General features: G+C 39.5%; 1 pseudogene; it reads right to left on the reverse strand.

Annotated features, from left to right (window-relative positions):
* Positions 1-3,096: 3,096 nt before the first annotated feature.
* Positions 3,097-12,071, reverse strand: LOC123596812 (annotated as a pseudogene).
* Positions 12,072-14,552: the final 2,481 nt, after the last annotated feature.

The following is a 14,552-nucleotide window of genomic DNA, read 5'->3' on the forward strand; positions in this document are numbered from 1 at the left end:
TGAGTTGCAGCTTTAACAGATTGCAAAAGCTGTTGTCAGCTTGGTGATTATATTGTATATTCTCAATTTCGGAGGGCAACAGTGTGTGAAAGATATGGATTCTCAATTGCCTGAGAAAAGGCAGATTACTGGCAGCACTGACTCTAGCAGTTTTAAATAGAAGATATATAATAGATATAAACTTTTGATGGTCCCCATTTCTACATAATAAAGTCCAAATTTTTGCATGTGTTTAAGACCCATAGCAATATGCCCAAAGGAACCTCTTGTTCGTTGCTGTTCTCTTTCTTGTGCCTATGTTTTGGCCAAAGAGAACCACTTACCCTCCTCAGGCTGTGTCATTTCTTTCAATCTTCCTATCTTTGTGCTGTTCTTTCTGCTGTACATACATTAGTGATTGTAATAGATAACCTTCCAAACCTCAGGGGCTTAATATGATTAAAGTATATTTATTTTTGCTCAGGTAAGAATGGAATACAGTCACTCCTAGAGGGTGGCATTTCTCTACACGTTTTTAGGGACTCCTGTTTCTTCTGTCCTTTGGATCCCCCATGTTCACACCACAGCTTCCAAAGTTGTTCTTCTCATCTCCAGCCTAGCCAGCTGGAAGGAAAAAGGCATGAGGGTCATGAGTCAGAGGCCAAACAAGTCAGGCCTGGAAGCAACAGATGTTACTTCTCACATTATATTGGTCAGTACTGACCACAAAACAGGCTAACAGTGTCCCAGGAGAAAAAGAAAATGGTTTTCAATGACTTGCTAACCAGTATCCTCCGCAGTCTTTCTGGTCACAAATATCTATTCCATTCTTTTATAGAAAATATCCATTTCTCATAGGCACCCAAAGACCTATGAAGTCAGTGAAGTGGCACAAAGTTCAGATATTCCAGTGATGGACATGGTGTCTGGATGGGGCCTCTTGTGTGATCTGAATATAGAGTGGTGAATCAGGAACAGGATAACTCAACAAAACAAGACAAAACAAAAACAAATGAACCTCTCTTTTGGAAAACAGAAAAACAGAAGACACTCAACAATTTCTAGTTGCTAGTATATATGAAATCCTGAACAAGCATTATGAAAATATCCTGTCTTCATAAGGTGGGGTTGGGGGAAGTTCCTTGATTAGATCATGGCGTTGCTCTCCTGGTCAACTCCTTTGTCCATGGCCCTGGGTCCATCCTCTGGGAGGGACTTCCATGTCACGTTTTTTATGGCCACACCTGAAGGGGATATTGGGAGTGTATTCTTGAAGGTATACAACTTTCACAGCCTGTTTCCTACTTATGCAAGTGTGAGGTCCTGAGGATTGTTTTAATGCTCAAATAGTCTAAGGCTTTTTCAGGTTGGGATTATATTTATTTGGCAGTACAGTTCACTTAGAAATCTAGAAGGCTTTTGATCTGTTAGCATCTAGTCAGTTCCATGTGCCAGTAAATACATCCAATGATTGCCTAGATGTCATTCTCAAGTCTTATTTCTTTGCTTTCTTGTTCCCATACCCTTCCTTCTCAATTTAATGGTGGCTACCTTGAGGCCATTAGGTTAAAGGCTAACCATTAATGTAATCTTTGTAATAACACTGGAAAATTTAAATTTATATTATTGCTAATGTTTAAAAGAGTAACATTAAAATATATCATCCTCAGTAAATTAATATTCACATAGAAAATCTTATTAAAGATAAAATATAACATATAGAACTTTCATTTAAAAATACAATCATCAAAACTAAAAGGCAACCGACAGAATGGGAAAAGATATTTGCAAATGACATATCAGATAAAGGGTTAGTATCCAAAATCTATAAACAACTTATCAAACTCAACACCCAAAAAACAATCCAGTGAAGAAATGGGCAAAAGCCATGAATAGACACTTCTCCAAAGAAGACATCCAGGTGGCTAACAGACACATGAAAAAATGCGCAACATCACTCATCATCACAGAAATACAAATCAAAACCCCAATGAGATACCACCTTACACCTGTCAGAATGGCTAACATTAACAACTGAGGCAACAACAGATGTTGGTGAGAATGCAGGAAAGAACTACCCTACAACCCACTTATGTTAAGTGAAATTAGACGAATATATGACTTCATGTGAGGACTTTAAGAGACAAAACAGATGAACAAAGGGAAGGGAAACAAAATATAAAAACGGAGGGGGACAAAACATAAGAGTCTTTTTTTAATTTTTTTTTTTCATAAAAGACTCTTAAATATGGAGAACAAACTGAGGGTTACTGGAGGGGTTGTGGGAGGGAGGATGAGCTAAATGGGTAAGGGGCACTAAGGAATCTACTCCTGAAATCGTTGTTGCACCATATTCTAACTAATTTAGATGTAAATTAAAAAAACATTAAAATGAAATTCTCATTAAAAAAAATCATAAAAAATAAAATACTGTAAATTTTGGGGCACCTGGGTGTCTCAGTTAAGCATCTGACTCTTGATTTCAGCTCAGGTCATGATCTCATGGCTTGTGGGCTCAAGCCCCACGTCAGGCTCTGCACTGGCAGTGTGGAGCCTGCTTGGGATTCTTTCTCTTCCCCTCTCTCTGCCTCTCCCCTGCTCTCTCACACACCCTCTCAAATTAAAAAATATATAAATTTTATGAAAACTTTAAGAATTTTTGAGATTTTGGATAAAGATATATTTTATCATAAAAATATTCCTTATTTTGAAACATTGTTTGAAAAGAATGCCTGAATTCCTCTGAAGCCATTAATTCTTAATTTAGTTACGCAGTTGCTGTTTTTGATAACATTAGTAAGAAAATACATTTATAGTTTTATACTGCAATCACATGTCAAGTAATTAGGATAGAATAAATGTCAATATAGACGTTAGGTTAAACATTACTTACATATTTTTTTTGAAGTTTATTTGAGACAGTGCATACTAAAATCTATCCTGATGACTTTAGCAATGGTCAGTACAACCAAATGAAATTAATATGTTGTAGTCTTAATAGTTTATAGGACTTAACTATATTTGTTTCTGTCTCTCTTTTTTAAATGTTTATTTTTGAGAGAGAGGGGGGACAGAGGATCTGAAGTGGGATCTGCACTGACAGCGGGTCTAATATGGGGCTCGAACCTATGAACTATGAGATCATGACCTGAACCGAAGTCGGATGCTCAACTGACTGACCCACCCAGGCACCCCTGGACTTACTTATATTTGAAGGTGTGATGAAGTATCCCCATCTTGCCATTTGGTTACATGGTCTGAAATCACAGTTCTGACCAGTGGACATTCTCTTGGTGAAACGATGAGGTAATGTACTCTTGAGAAAATATATGTTGACAGATGGGAAAAATAATCTCAAGAAATTCTGCTTGACATATTGATCAAATATCATCTGAACAAGTCACTCTATAGCTTGGTCATGTAAAAAGTATTACAAAACCTGTCTGAAAGTCCTCAGATTTCCAAAAAGAATCCAAAATTTTAAAAGGAAGTAAAATAAGCTGGTAATATCCCAAGAATCTAGTTATATTACCAAACTCCCTGTAGCTAATGAGGTAATGAAACCAAACTGATATGGAACAAAATTCATTTATACTGACACAATTCTTCTAAGAATGTATACCAGTAATCCTTGGATTTAAAAGGCATCATGAAAGAGGGTACCCAATAAAGTAAGGCATTTTGAGCCAATGAAGAAGACTTTCAGAATGAAGACTATAATTCCAATAATCCAAAGTACTTCCAGAAGCTTGGATGACCCAAAGTAGTATTTACAAAGATTAAGTTGCAATAAAGTGACTGAAAAATGAAAGCGAACAAAAGATTCTGCCAAGAATACCAAGTATACTGAATTTTTGGGCACTTTTTCTTAGAAAAGCCCAATTTACAGTACTTTTGTTGACATACATAAAAGTTGTTAGAAGCCCGGTTCCAAGAGAAATTACATATATTCCTGAAGCTTGGATTTTCAGCACATTCTTTAGACCTGGAGTTTATCTGGATGTGAGAATCTCCAGAATGAAGGCAGGGCCCTTCTGTCCATCTTGTTGCAGGAGCACTTTAGGAGATTGATGCTGCTGCAATGTCCACAGTTCATGGAGGGTGGCATGGGTATTTTTTCTCTCCTCCACATTCCTTTGCATAGGGATTGTGTTTCCTCTAATGACGATGAGTGGGTGGAAGTCAGGGTGTCAGGGACAATGGGAGACCGTTCTATCTCTATAGTCAGGGTTCCTCATCCTCAAACCCAACCACAACTAACTTTGTTAGCCCCAGTGGCAGCAACAAAGCTAGATTTTAATGGGATTTTGTGTTCAGATATATTTTCAAAATTGTCTTTTAAAATTTGGGGCCCAATAGCTTTCATACAGCCTTCCTCGTTAGGCTCCCAAATTGGCTTGCAAATTGGCCAATTATTTCACAAGCTCTTTTTTTTTAAGTTTATTTATTTTGAGGTGGGGAGGGGCAGTGAGAGGGAGAAAGAGAATCCCAAACAGGGTCCATGCTGCCAGCGCAGAGCCTGATGTGGGGTTCAAACTCACAAATTGCAAGATCATGACCTGAGCTGAAATGAAGAATGGGACACTTAACCGACTGAGCCACCCAGGTGCCTCACTTGAGCTCACTTCTTAAAATACTTTGCCTGACACATGAAAAGATGTTCAACGTCACTCCTTATCAGGGAAATACAAATCAAAACCACACTCAGATATCACCTCACGTCAGTCAGAGTGGCCAAAATGAACAAATCAGGAGACTATAGATGCTGGAGAGGATGTGGAGAAACAGGAACCCTCTTGCACTGTTGGTGGGAATGCAAATTGGTGCAACCACTCTGGAAAGCAGTGTGGAGGTTCCTCAGAAAATTAAAAATAGACCTACCCTATGACCCAGCAATAGCACTGCTAGGAATTTACCCAAGGGATACAGGAGTACTGATGCATAGGGGCACTTGTACCCCAATGTTTATAGCAGCACTCTCAACAATAGCCAAATTATGGAAAGAGGCTAAATGTCCATCAACTGATGAATGGATAAAGAAATTGTGGTTTATATACACAATGGAATACTACGTGGCAATGAGAAAGAATGAAATATGGCCTTTTGTAGCAACGTGGATGGAACTGGAGAGTGTGATGCTAAGTGAAATAAGCCATACAGAGAAAGACAGATACCATATGGTTTCACTCTTATGTGGATCCTGAGAAACTTAACAGAAACCCATGGGGGAGGGGAAAAAAAAAAAAGGTTAGAGTGGGAGAGAGCCAAAGCATAGGAGACTGTTAAAAACTGAGAACAAACTGAGGGTTGATGGTGGGTGGGAGGGAGGGGAGGGTGGGTGATGGGTATTGAGGAGGGCACCTTTTGGGATGAGCACTGGGTGTTGTATGGAAACCAATTTGACAATAAATTTCATATATTGAAAAAAAAAAAGAGCTAATGAGGGAAAAAAAATACTTTGCCTGAGATACAAAATAAAAGCCCACAATTATTCTCTTGCCAACCACTTCCCCCAGAGTTACAGTGTCAATGTTCTGCCTTCCAAGTTATCCCAGGCAAGTTTACCACATGTTTTGCCCCTGTGTAATTTGGGTGTCCATCTTTACAGCTCTGTCATAGATTCATTTATAAGTCTTGACATCAAACGGTGTAAGTCCTTCGAATTTTTTCTTTTCCAAAGTTGTTTTGACTCTTCTATGTTCTTTGCAGCTCTATATGCCTTTCAGGATAATCTTTTCAGTTGCTACAAAAAAAGCCTGCTGGGATCAGGGGAAGTAAGGGTCTAGGAAGGAGAGTTGGTGAAGCAGGGCGGTCATCAAGCAGTCTTCCTGAAACATTGGCATGGTGGACAAGTCCGAGCTTGAGGGGAATCTGCTGATAGGGTCCACAAAGGAGAACTCCACTCCCATGGAGGTCTGTGGAAGGCTGTGATCTGGTCCTCGTGGTTGCTTCTGTGAGTTTGCAGTTGGGTATCTGGTCATGGGTTGCTGTTGGTCAGCAGGACAGGCAGATGGGAAGAACAGCTGGATCTGGAGGCAGAGGAAGGTGTAGAGTGGGGAAGAACAAGCACAGACTGGCACTTGCTTCTCTGCATCTTACTCTACTCGCCTGTAACCATGATGACCTTCAGAGCATAAGGGCTGACTCCTTCGTTTCATTTTCCAAATCATGTGCAAGTTTCTAACCCAGAACCAAGTAGGGAAGATGAAAAAATGTAGTTCCAACTTAGACTGAGACAAAATAAAACTTCTTTGACTGCTCTTTCTGTGTCACCATCTTCATCCACCCAGCCACCAGCTCCTGTTGATTCTACATTGTTATTTCTGCATTATAAACCATTCCCTTCTTCTTTAGTTCAATCCCTCATACATCTTAAGTCTGGATTACTGTAATAACCTCCTAACGTGCAGTTACATTAAATGTGGTCACGTAGGTTGTGCATTGCACAACTTTGAGTGCCATTCATAGACCACATTTGATGGTCCTCCCTCTAGTTGTGCAGGGTACATCAGGCAGAACCCTACATAGTTCCATCTCAGGTCTAGCCTCACTTCGTCCCTTTAGCAGTATGGGTCATCCTTTTAAAAGGCAAAATGGACTCTAGCATTCTCCTGCTTAAAATTGTTGTCCTCACATGACCTTCAAGGTGAAATTCAAATTCCTTAGCATAGCATACAATCCATTCATGATTAGCAGATGAGCCTAGGCTCTGGAATCAGAATTTCTAAGTTGGAATTTTATTTTAGCCACTTCTACAATATATGACCTTGGGCAAGTTACTTAATTTAAAATTTTAATTTTAATTTTTCTGTTTCTTTAACTGTGAAATGGGGGGAGGAAGGTAAGAATAGCCTTTCAGCATCAACTTTTGTCAGCATTCATTGAGATGTAAAGATGTAATATTCCTTCTGTAGTGCTCTCACCATTGACTGTGCCCACCCCAACTCTATGCTTCATCTGAACTGAACTGTACTACTGGTTCTCCTCGTTGTGACCCATCTGCCTCTGTGCCTTTACACTTGCCTGAATCACCCTAGCTAGAACCTGCTCATTGTCCAGGACTCAGTGACTCATCACTTCCTCCTAGAAGCCTTCTCTGATTCCCTCAGCCTCAGTGTGACTGTTTCCTTGGGCTCAGTGTCAGTACTTGATTATACCACAGTGGATTCTCTTTTTCTGTCTCCCCCACTATAAACTGTACACTGTCTACCCTGCTAGACCATAAACTCTAGACCATGTTTTCCTTGAGGGTAAGAACTGTTTTACTTATCTTTGTACCTTAGCTCCTAATGTAGCAGAGACTAAGTTTTTAAGAATGTTAGCAGCTTCTCAAAATGTTTATTGAATTAATGAATGGTGAATGATGAGGGCTCTAACAGGTATTGTTATACTTTATGGAGAAGCATAAAGATGATGAAGGGAATATTTTGGGACAATTCATACTAGCACGAATTTTAGAATTCTGAAATTTATTGATTTGGTAGATTTAAAAGTATGTTACTGTTAAGAAGGGAATTAAAAAGAATGAAGATTTTTTTCTTTCTTTTTTTTTTTTTTTCTGAGAGAGCATGAGAGAGCATACATGCGAGTAGGGCAGGGGCAGAAGGAGAGGGAGAGAGAATCTTAGGCTGCACGCCCAGCTCAGAGCCAGACAGAGGACTCCATCTCATGACCATGAGATCATGACCTGAGAAGAGATCAGTTAACTGACTGATCTACCCAGGTGCTCTCAAAATGGAACATTTTTTAACAGAAAGAATGACTAAGCACATTTTTTTGTTAAGGAATTGTTTACTACCATTTGCTCAATATCCATTATTTTAAGACCCCTTACAAAGATATTGAAACCCACAACTATATGGTCAATTAATCTTTTTAAAAAAATTTTTTTTAATGTTTATTTTTGAGAGACAAAGTGTGAGTGGGGGAGGGGCACAGAGAGAGGGAGACACAGAATCAGAAGCAGGGTCCAGGCTCTGAGTTGTCAGCACAGAGCCTGATGCAGGGCTCAAACCCACGAACTGTGAGATCATGACCTGAGCCAAAGTCGGATGCTAAACCAACTGAGCCACCCAGGCACCCTGGTCAATTAATCTTTGACAAAGCAAGAAGAATATCTAGTGGGAAAAAGATAGTCTCTTCAACAAATGATATTGGGAAAACTGGACAGTAAAATGCAAAAGAATGCAACTGGACCACTTTCTTATACCATACACAAAAATAAATTCAAAGTGGATGAAAGACCTAAATGTGAGACCTAAAACCATAAAAAAAATCCTAGAGAAGGACATAGGCAGTAACTTCTCTGACACTGACCATAGCAATTTCTTTCTAGATATGTCTCTCTTTTTTTTTAATGTTTATTTATTTTTGAGAGAGAGAGAGAGGGAAAGAACACAAGTGGGGGAGGGGCAGAGAGAGACACAATCTAAAGCAGGCTCCAGGGTCTGAGCTGTCAGTGCAGAGCCTGAGGTGGGGATCGAACTTATAAACTGTGAGATCATGACCTGAGCTGAAGTCAGACGCTTAACCAACTGAGCCACCCAGGCGCCCCTCTAGATATGTCTCTTGAGGCAAGGGAAAAAAAAGCAAAAATAAACTATTGGGACTTCATCAAAATGAAAAGCTTTTGCACAGTGAAGGAAACAATCAACAAAACTAAAAGGCAACCTATAGAATGGGAGAAGATATTTGCAAATGACCTATCTGATAAAGTGTTAATATCCAAAAAATATAAAGAACTTTTAAAACTCAACACCCCAAAACAAATAATCCAACTAAAATATAGGCAGGGGGCACATGGGTGGCTCAGTCGGTTAAGCGTCCGACTTCGGCTCAGGTCATGATCTCGCAGTCCGTGAGTTCGAGCCCTGCATTGGGCTCTGGGCTGATGGCTCAGAGCCTGGAGCCTGCTTCCCATTCTGTGTCTCCCTCTCTCTCTGCCCCGCCCCGTTCATGCTCTCTCTCTGTCTCAAAAATAAATAAACGTTAAAAAAAAGAAAAATTAAAAAATATAGGCAGAAGACACGAATAGACACTTTTCCAAAGAAGACCTCCAGCTGGCCAACAGACACAAGAAGAGATGCTCAACATCACTGATCATCTGGGAAATATAAATGAAAACTACAATGAGATATTCCCTCAAATCTGTCAGAATGGCTAAAAATCAATAATACAAACAAAAGGTGTTGGTGAGAATGTGGAACCTTCTTGTACTGTTGGTGGGAATGCAAACTGGTATAGCCATTGTGGAAAACCATATGATGTTTCCTCAAAAAGTTAAAAATAGATCTACCCTATGATCCAACAATCACACTTCTGGGTGTTTACTTAATACAAAATCACTAATTCAAAGGGATGCACCCTGATGTTTATAGCAGCATTATCTGCAACAGCCAAATTATGGAAACAGCCCAACTGTCCATTGATTGATGAATGGATAAAGATGTGGTACATTTATACAGTAGAATATTACCCAGCCATCAAAAAGAATGAAATCTTGCCATTTGCAACAACATGGATGGAACTAGACAGCATTATACTAAGCGAAAGAAGTCAGAGAAAGGCAAATACTATATGATTTCACTTATGTGGGATATAAGAAACAAAACAAATGAGCAAAGGGGAAAAAAGGGAGAGGCAAACCAAGAAACAGACTCAACTATAGAGAACAAACTGATGGTGACCAAAGGGGAGGTGGATGGGGGGGATGGGTGAAATAGGTGATGGGGATTAGGAGTACACTTGTGATGAGCACTGAGTGTTGTATGGAAGTGTCGAATTACTGTATTGTACACCTGAAACTAATATTCCCCTTTATGTTAACTAACTGGAATTTAAATAACTTAAAAATATTGAATAATGCATTAAAAGTTTTAAAGTTCTTTAAAGAATGTTTTGTTTACCAGTGCTTAACTGTATTACCTAAAAACATAAAGTAGCTATCCTTGGCAGATTGTGGATCAAAATACTGGGAACTGTTTATTTTAAAATGTCTGTATCAGTTCAATCATTTAACTGTGCACCTTGCCTCAGTCAGCTGTTTATACCTGATATTTCTGATGGCAATCTTTTAATAAAGAGAACAAGTAATTACCCTGAGTTTTTCTTCAAAATTTTAAAGTTCTGTGTACTGAATATGTTCAAAATAAAGCACATCTGTTAAGGATTTTTTTTTTGATAAAAAAGGGAAGGGCAAGGGGGCATTAACTGGACAAGACTCTGGGTCTCTCCCAGACATGTCATTAGATCTGGTAATAAAGTGATTATTGTGTTTGAATGCAGGTCTGTCATTTCCTGCCCTCACCCCCTCGAGATGATGTCAGCAGTTGTTTAAAGAAATTTAACTGTCTCTCTTGTACTTGGAATTAAAATGAAACATGAACTATTTTCTCCTTAAAAAAAAAGAAAAAAATTTCAGATTTCTGGATTAATAATTATGAAGTGTCTTAAAGTTTGAAATAAAAATGTCAGTGCATAGACTAAATATCAGAGGATATTAAATCCAAGCACTTCTGTGGGCTATAGATATTGACCTTTTCCAAAAGCCTGTCCCTTCTTCAAATAAGTTCTTGCTTTGATATGAGGAAAAGTTTTAATAAATATGGAAATGATCATTCTCAACCTCTGTATCATGCTGTGTTAGGCTTATGATTCTAACTGCTATGTGACGCATCACAATTGTAAGATTAAGAAGAGTGACTTGCTTAAATGTTTTTGCATCTTACAAACGAATAAGAATATGAAAATCTCACCAAAGAAATGAGCAGAGGGCATACCAAAGGAGTCTGAAAAGAAAAAAATAAAAATGTCCAATGGAAAGATTTTAGCCTTCCTAGTAACAAAATGCAAACGAGCACAATAATGAGATACCATTTTAACCTATCACAACAGCAAGGGGAGTGAAGAAGTGTGCACTTTCATCCATTGCTGTTGGGAGTGTAAATCTATAGTCTTCTCTGCAGTTTGATAGTATGTGTGAAAGATTTTAAAAATGCTTTTAGCTTTGACTTGGGAATCCCACTTCTAGGAATTTGTTCTAAGAAAATAATAGGACAAATGCAGAAAGGTAAAAATTTAAGCATAGTTATCACAGCCTTGTTTTTGAAATGGCACTGAGTAGGTAACCTGCTTTTGCCTGGTTTCTGTGTTGGGGGACAGCCACTTCTGGAATACTTCCAGCCCTCTTCCACCGCAGACCCCTCCCCAGGGGAAAAGGAGCAGCTTGTTTGGTTGTGGTCAGGGCTCTGCTCCCACTGTTCTCACACTTTGCATCATTCTACCTGCAGAGCATGTGCCCTCACTGGCTTCCTGCCAAGTGCAGCTTTTATGGGGAAGGCCTCCTGACTGTGGGGAAGCCTGCAGTTTTCCAGCTCTACCTGTGTCTGTCTAGGAAACTGTTTAACTCCAGATACCCTGTTAGGAGTCTCATTGGGCTGCACACCTGATCTGTGTCCTCCATCCAACTTTTATAAAAAATAAGGGTCTGACTCCTCTCTACTGGTCAGTTGGTATTGAACCAGGGCTTTCTGACACCCTCAAGAAATAACAAAATAGAATTTGGATACCCCGAAACATGGGATTGATTAAAAGGATATGGCTGTAAAATTGGATATGATGCAATTCAAAATGATTCTGTTAAGGTATATATTGATAAATGAAAAGAAGATCCTAATATATCCTTTTTGCATATGAGCACACTTACTGTATATGTATGTAGTCGGCTCTTTTCCCCTCTCTCTTTCTGCATCTATATTTTCTAAAGCTTCTTTAACTACATAAAGATAGGTTGTTTTTTTTGCCTCTGTATAGGCTGTAGTTATGGCTGTGTTTACCATGTCTGTGGTGGCTGGAGTGTCCTTTCCCTTATTTTTTTGTTTCACAGGCAGTTTCCCTGATGGGGTGAGCAGGGTCTTGGGCACAGGCAGGAAATGTGGAATTAGGTGGGCTTTTCCCAGCTGGACACCTTCATTACATAACTTCTCCTAGGATATCTGGCCCCTGGTGATGTGGCTACTGACTTCATCCTCTCTACAGAGCCTTACCTGGTCGGAAAGGAGCTCACCCTTGGGCCCATATGAGGTAATTGTCATCTTGTTCCTCTACTGCCCTTTTCAGTCTCCTGCTCAGGAAGTTGGAGCTGCTGTCTGAGGACCAGTGCCTCAGTCATTCTCATGCTATTGAGGGCTGGGAGAATTTTTCCACTCAATAGAATTAAACTGTAGATGGTAGTTAGTCCAAGGTGAGCTGATGCAGTTACCTCTAATTCATGGAGATGCCAAAAGCATCATTATTTGCAATGGCTCCTGGGAAATGGAATTTTCCAAATAAATGAAGTTTCTAGATAGCAATACTACTTTAAGAGCCTATACCACTTTTCTTAATCTTTTTTTTTTTTTAAGTTTATCATAAGAGAAAGGGAGAGAGAGAGAGAGCATGTAGGGGAGAGGCAGAGAGAGAGAGAGAGAGAGAGAGAGAGAGATTGAGAATCCCAAGCATACTCCACACTGTCAGCACAGAGCTGATGCAGGGCTCAAACCCACAAAGCATGAGATCATAACCTGAGCCGAAACCAAGAGTCAGATGCTTAACTGACTGAGCTACCCAGGCACCCCTGTTAATCATTTTTAATGGAAATCTTACTGAAGGGGTTTCCATTTATTTTCATAAACATTCAATATTTTCTTGATGACTCAGTCTCATCCTTTTAAAAAAACGTATTTTATTGTGCCTTAGAATGGTGATATTCTCTGACTACACTACACCAATGCAGTTCTGAAGAGCAGCTCCTGGTTGTACCTTCACAGTCACAGGTTTTTTAGATGGTCGGCCTACGGCCCCTGCCAAAAAGTGTTCCATGCAATCATCTGCGTGCTCTGGTTGGAACCTTGCTTTGTTGAATTAGCAAAAGATTGGGAAAGGCCTGATTAGCATTAAGATTTAGCATCTTGTAACAGACGCATTTGTGCTGCTGTGAGGCCATTTTCATTTGGTTCTGGGTTTGCTGTTGGGTTTTAGCCACTGTGGTTAAAGTGGTCAGCAATCAGAACTAGGGCTGAAGGGGCCATTCTTGTATTTTGTAACAAGATTTCCCTTCACTCTTTTGACAACTGAATTAAAATTCACATTTTCCTTTACAAACAAGCTTCCTCATAGGTTAATGATCACTTACATTATAATTGTAGGAACTGTGGTTCAAACAAATGAAGTCAATTAAAAAAATTTTTTTTCAATGTTTATTTATTTTTGAGAGACACAGAGAGACAGAGTGAGAGTAGGGAAGGGCAGAGAGAGAGGGAGACACAGAATTCAAGCCAGGCTCCAGGCTCTGAGCTGTCAGTACAGAGCCTGACACGGGGCTGGAACCTACACAGGGTGAGATCATGACCTGAGCCGAAGTTGGACGCCCAACCGACTGAGCCACCCAGGCGCCCCTGAAGTCAATTTTCTAACTTCAATTATAATAAAATTGAAATGTTTATGAACTTCAGGATCTGTTCCTGAGGCTTTAAGGCTGGAAATCACAAGCTATTTCTAAGAGAATTCTGAGGAGACCATTGAATGATCATTGTTCATCCATTTTAACTCTATTCAACTTCATTAAGCAATTGATTCTTTTATTGATTTTCCATCACCTAAAGTATAAAGTGCAATTTCTTTAACATTCTATCAGTTAGGCTTCCTAAAAACCACCCAAAACATAGTGGTTTAAAAGGAAAGTTTTAAAATGTTTTGTGATTCTATAGCTCAGTGGGCAGCTCTCTCGGTCTGAGTCAGTTTGGCTAGAGCTAGATGGTTTGGGTTTTCCTCATGTGTCTGGGATGACTGAGATGACTGGGGCCTCTCTCCATGAGGTCTTTTCTCTCCCAGGAGCTAGCCCAGGTGTGTCATACAGTGGCAGAATGGCTTCCGGCAGCAAGAGAGGGCAAACTCCAAAGCACGGTAATTTTCAAGCCTCTGCCTATGTTATATTTATTAATGTCCCATTGGCCAAACTAAATCCCATTGGCTCTAGTGCATGCATACAAAGAGGTGTGATTTATGGGGGTCATTACTGTAATAATCTATCACAGCATGTTCCAAACTGTCATTCTAACCCTGCAGTTCCCACGATGTGGCTGAGGTGCCCCGGAACACCACAGTGAATTCACAGGGAGTGTTGTGGCACATTTAAAAATATCAAAGAAAACATAATTATACTCTATGACTACAGGACATCATGCAAACTATGAACTTTATGTCTGCCACAGTGTCAATGTCATACATTTCTTTTGGTGCTGTTGTATCTTTGCAAAGCTGGGTTTTTGGTGGTTGCTGTGATAAAAAGCAACTACTACATGAAAATCACTGTGGAACAGGGAGTGAGGGTGGTGCCCAATTTGATTCCAAGATTGTAGAAGTGATACAGTGCCCAGCAGGTGCATATATTTCATTATTAAGTTAATGTTATTTAAGGATGAAACATTAAAAAAATATATATGTGTATTTCAAATGTAATTAGGTTGTGAGGACACACATACTTACAAATTGTTTGGACCTAACTGTGTAGAAAATGAAATTAAGGATTTCTTTTG

The sequence above is a fragment of the Leopardus geoffroyi genome, chromosome C1, assembly GCF_018350155.1.
Source record: "Leopardus geoffroyi isolate Oge1 chromosome C1, O.geoffroyi_Oge1_pat1.0, whole genome shotgun sequence".
Taxonomy (NCBI): domain Eukaryota; kingdom Metazoa; phylum Chordata; class Mammalia; order Carnivora; family Felidae; genus Leopardus; species Leopardus geoffroyi.